We start from the raw sequence: 6,000 nt of genomic DNA on the forward strand, positions 1-6,000 counted from the left end.
CTGATGTGCCCAAGCCAGATACCTGGCATCTCTTCTTGGATGCTAGTTCATCAATGTCTGGGCTCAAGCTCTGAGCTGAAGAAATCCTCAGTATCGAGCGAAGATGTTCATCAGTCAGACGTCTCCTGTGAGTTGTTTTGGTCATCTTCATCGAGGAGAAAAGTTGCTCGTATAGATAAGTGCTGCCGAACATGGAGAGCATCTGAGCAGCTTGGGTGCGGAGCTGAGGCATTGTGTCAGGGATGAACCGTGGAAACTGTGCGGCGCCCACAGCATCATACTTTGACTTCAGCGTGTCGTTGCACTGGAGTTCAATCAGCTCCATTTGGATGTTGGTTGGTGCATTTTCCACATCAACTGCGAAGGGATTACTAAGCAGTTCAAACTTGCATTTCTGGGCATCGAAGTCGGCAAATCGCCGGCTAAACTCAGCGGCGAGAACACTGAGTTTTTCAGCAAACTGTGCGCATGGGAACACGGCGGTAGAGATCTGCGCTTTTATGGATTGGCAGCAGGGAAAATGGCAAGGGTTTCCTTGCAGCATCTGATTCTCCCACAGGCACAGTTTAGTTTTGAAGGCCCTCACTGCAGCGTACATGTCTGTGATGATGCGCCCCCGCCCCTGAAGCTGCAGGTTCAGCGCATCGAGATGGCTCGAGATGTCACAGAGAAAGGCCAGCTCACACAGGAACTTTTGCTCCCGGAGCTCTGCTGTATCCTTCCCTTTGGTTTCCAGGAATTGACATATTTCCTCACGCAGCTCGAAACATCTGTTCAGTACTTTTCCTCTGCTTAGCCATCTCACCTCTGTGTGATATGGCACGTCTGCGTATTCCGAACCACACTCCTCCAGAAAAGATTTAAACTGGCGGTGATTTAGACCTTTGGCTCTTATAAAGTTAACTACCTGTGTTACTGTGGTCATAACATGTTCCATCTTTAGGGCTTTGGCACACAGTGCTTCCTGATGTATGATGCAGTGGTAAACAGTTAGCTCACCTGCACAGTTCTCTTCCCGCATCTTCTCCCGAACCATGCCCACCAGTCCACTCTTTTTACCGCACATCGCTGGCGCACCATCTGTCGTTAATCCAACGAGTTTATCCCACGGCAGCTTTATTTCAGTTACACATTTGGAAACCTCCTCAAAGATTTCCTTTCCTGTGGTTGTGCCATGCATTGATTTGAATCCTAATAGCTCCTCCGTAACACACAGATTTGAGTCCACTCCACGGATGAAGACTGACAGCTGAGCAGTATCAGATGCGTCGCAGCTCTCATCCACAGCGAGGGAGAACGCAACAAAATCTTTTCCCTTTTCCATCAGCTGGTCATACAGATTGGTGGCAAGATCACATGTGCGATCAGCTACTGTGTTCCTGCTCAGGCTCACGTTTGAAAATGCTTGTTTTTTCTCTGGGCATACGAGGTCACAAACCTTCATCATGCACTTTTTCATGAACTCTCCCTCATTAAAGGGCCGGGCTGATTTTGCGATCTCTGCTGCCACTATATAACTAGCCTTTACAGCAGCCTCGCTTTGTGATGTGGCTTTTTTAAACATATTCTGTTGTGAAACCAAACTTCTTTTCATCTCCTCTACTTTCTGGCTCCTTTGAGTCATGTCCAGGTCCTTGTATTTGTCATGGTGTTTCGTTTCATAGTGTCGTCTAATGTTGTACTCCTTACTTACAGCCACGTTGACTCCACAAACAAGACAAACAGGTTTGTCTTTTACATATGTAAACAGATATTCTGCCTCCCACTTGTCCAGAAAGCTCCTGTTTTCTGCCTTTCTTTTCGCCATTTTTGGGAAGGGTTAGCTCGCTGACAGTTGTAGCGTCTATGTTGCTATGACTACTGTCACAGAGGAGAGAGCGTTTCTGGGTCCTGTCCTGATTGGCGCGCGAAAACAGCAGAGCATTATGGGATTCGTAGTATTAGTGGTGAATGCGCTGTATAATACCGGCGGGCCAGCTCTAGTAGTAATTTGGTATTGTCTCGCGGGCCAAACATAATTACCCCAGAGTTTGACACCCATGCTCTTAGGCCTCACTCCCCCTATCTGTGAGCTTGTGTGGCCTACCACTTTGCAGCTGAGCTGTTGTTGCTCCTAGACATTTCCACTTCACAATAACAGCACTTACAGTTGACCGGGGCAGCTCTAGCAGGGCAAAGATTTGACGAAGTCACTTGTTCTAAAGGAAGCCTCCTGACTGTGTCACGTTGAAAGTCAATGAGCTCTTAAGTAATATTTTGTCTATGGAGATTGCATGGCTGTGTGCTCAGTTTTATATACCCATCATCAACCGGTATGGCTGAAATAGCTGAATCCACTAATTTGAATGGATGCCCACATACTTTTGTATTTATAGTGTACATCAATCCAAATGACTATGAACTAAGGGACAGTTACGTATTTATTCTGAATATGAACTGTGGACCTGTTGTCTTAAAAAAAACCTGTCTTATTAAAAATAATTGTCCCTTTTTCACCTGAAAACTGTTGGTTAAAAACACCTTTGTCCTTTACAAAGCAAGTGAAGGTTTTTTAATCAACAGCTTTCAGGTGAAATCTAGTTAATGCTGCACTAATATGCTTCTCTATTGTTGAACTAAGTAATGTTAAGTCATGTTAAGTAATATAAAGTGAAGTGTAAAAATGTCATGGTTCTCTGAATAAAGAAACCAACACAATGACATGCAGACGTCTCCTTTACGGCACAATATTTATTCAACAATATACAGATTCATCTCTCTACAGTTCAGACTGGTATTTATTTTATATCTTGCTTTCACTCTTTTGTACATTTTTTATTTACAGGATTTAAAATAGTCTTCTTTCCTTTAACAACATCAATGGTACAGTGTTTCACATCTTTAGTTCATTTACAACATCAATGGTACAGTGTTTCACATCTTTAGTTGAAGCGTCTAGATTGGATTCATTCTTTGTTTATTATTCATAGACCCTGTTCTCCTAACTCTGGGGCAGCAAGCTGCAGACAGCCAGGTGGACAGAGAGAAGGGCTCCCATGCTAGAGTCCATCTCTCTCTGACCCGCTGTCTGTCTGGGTTGTTCACAAAGGAAACGCTTCAGAGAGTGGATCCCTCTAGAAAGATGGCTAACATAAAAACCATGGTTGTGTTTTGTCATTCAGATGTGGACGTCTGGTTGGGTTCCATGTGAGGTCCTTCTAATTACAGCAGCAGCTTTGTTAATAAACCTTATAAACATGTTTATCTAGTATGTTTAAGTCAGACCTGTTGAGATGGGACTGTCACAGAACCACCAAATCATCTAGAATTAACCAGCTCTTTAATCCAGGAGGTTTAAAGCCATACAAATACAAAATGTTGCATAGAATCAATTCTGACCACAAACACATGATGCCAGAGTTGACTTACAGCTTTGACAAGGAACAGAACAAGCTGATTAGACCCTGCCATCCTCAAATCCAAATCCATCCTGTGTTGGATGTGACAGTCTCTTCCAGTAGTAGTTCGGACTTAACTAACCAACCCGTCTGTGTGGAAGAGTCTAACTAACCAACCAACCCTGTCTGTGTTGAAGACACTAACTAACCCAGATCTCACTGTCATCTACATGCAATGGAACATTACAAGACTCTGGATGATATTCTGCTATTAGCCACAACATAACAGAACAGGGTTCAGTCTCTCTGGGCTGTGGGAGCTGGACTGGGTTCTTCAAACCGTTTAACAGCAAGGGGTGCCAGTCACGAATACAGCAGGTGATGACATGATTCAACCCTCAACCCCCAGACCCAAACTCCCCACAGCAGACCCTAACCCCCAAAGCAGAGCCAGACCCAAACCCACAAAGCAGAGCCAGACCCTAACTCCCCACAGCAGACCCTAACCCCCAGAGCAGAGCCAGACCCTAACTCCCCACAGCAGACCCTAACCCCCACAGCAGAGACATACACTAATCCTCAAAGTAGCAGAGGCAGACCCCCACAGCAGAGACTCTGACCCCCACAGCAGACCCAAACCCCCCAGCATCAGAGAGACCCTTTGTTTTTCACACTACTGAGCCAAGCTGAGCTGTACCGGGCAGGCCAAGTTAACCATACTTCTGCTCATAGCGTACGGATTAACCTTAGCTGCTGGAAACGTGCTGGAAAGGACAATGTAAAAAGACAACAAGGAAGCCAGGACAGTACGGTCGGGATCTTCAGGATAGTGGAAAAAAAACAACAAGGAAGCCAGCACAGTACTGTCAGGCTCTTTAGGATAGTGGTAGTAGCTATGTGTTAATGGAGATCAGGAGTAGTAGATACAGTTGAAGTCGGAAGTTTACATACACTTAATTTGGAGTCATTAAAACTAGTTTTTCAACCACTCCACACATTTCTTGTTAACAAACTATAGTTTTGGCAAGTCGATTAGGACATCTACTTTATGCATGACAAGTCATTTTTCCAATTGATTACAGAGATTTAATTTATAATTCACTGTATCACAATTCCAGTGGGTCAGAAGTTTACATACACTAAGTTGACTGTGCCTTTAAACAGCTTGGAAAATTCCAGAAAATTATGTCATGGCATTAGAAGCTTCTGATCGGTGTGAAAAGTGGAAATCAATCCCAGAACAACAGCAAAGGACCATGTGAAGATGCTGGAGGAAACAGGTACAACAGTATCTATATCCACAGTAAAATGAGTCCTATATCGACATAACCTGAAAAGCCATTCAACAAGGAAGAAGCCACTGCTCCAAAACCGCCATAAAAAAGCCAGACAAGGATTTGCAACTGCACATGGGGATAAAGATCGTAGTTTTTGGAGAAATGTCCTCTGGTCTGTTGAAACAAAAATAGAACTGTTTGGCCATAATGACCATCGTTATGTTTGGAGGAAAAAGGGGGAGGCTTGCAAGCTGAAGAACACCATCCCAACCGTGAAGCACGGGGGTGGAAGCATCATGTTGTGGCGGTGCTTTGCTGCAGGAGGGACTGGTGCACTTCACAAAATAGATGGCATTATGAGGTAGGAAAATTATGTGGATATATTGAAGCAACATCTCAAGACATCAGTCAGGAAGTTAAAGCTTGGTCGCAGATGGGTCTTCTAAATGGACAATGACCCAAAGCATACTTCCAAAGTTGTGGCAAAATGGCTTAAGGACAACAAAGTCAAGGTATTGGAGTGGCCATCACAAAGCCCTGATCTCAATCCAATAGAAAATGTGTGGGCAGAACCGAAAAGGCATGCATGAGCAAAGAGGCCTACAAACCTGACTCAGTTACACCAGCTCTGTCAGGAGGAATGGGCCAACATTCACCCAATTTATTGTGGGAAGCTTGTGGAAGGCTACCTGAAACGTTTGACCCAAATTAAACAATTTAAAGGCAATGCTACCAAATACTAATTGAGTGTATGTAAACTTCTGACCCACTGGGAATGTGATGAAAGAAATAAAAGCTGAAAGAAATAATTCTCTACTATTATTCTGACATTCCACATTCTTAAAATAAAGTGGTGATCCTAACTGACCTAAGAATTTTTACTAGGATTAAATGTCAGGAATAAAAAAACAAAAACGCATTTGGCTAAGGTATATGTAAACTTCCGACTTCAACTGTAGGTGATCAATGCGCTTGGTGACCCAGATCAGACCAGGCCTACAGTAGGAGTATGTCGCAACAATAATGATGAGTGAGAAAGTTACAGAGGGTCAAAGATCATATCCCCAAGACATGCTAACCTCTCACCATTACCAATAACAGGGGAGGTTAGCATGTCTTGGGATTATGATCTAACCTCTCACCATTACCAATAACAGGGGAGGTTAGCATGTCTTGGAATTATGATCTAACCTCTCACCATTACAAATAACAGGGGAGGTTAGCATGTCTTGGGATTATGATCTAACCTCTCACCATTACCAATAACAGGGGAGGTTAGCATGTCTTGGAATTATGATCTAACCTCTCACCATTACCAATAACAGGGGAGGTTAGCATGTCTTGGA

This window comes from Oncorhynchus mykiss, chromosome 3 (genome assembly GCF_013265735.2).
Source record: "Oncorhynchus mykiss isolate Arlee chromosome 3, USDA_OmykA_1.1, whole genome shotgun sequence".
Taxonomy (NCBI): domain Eukaryota; kingdom Metazoa; phylum Chordata; class Actinopteri; order Salmoniformes; family Salmonidae; genus Oncorhynchus; species Oncorhynchus mykiss.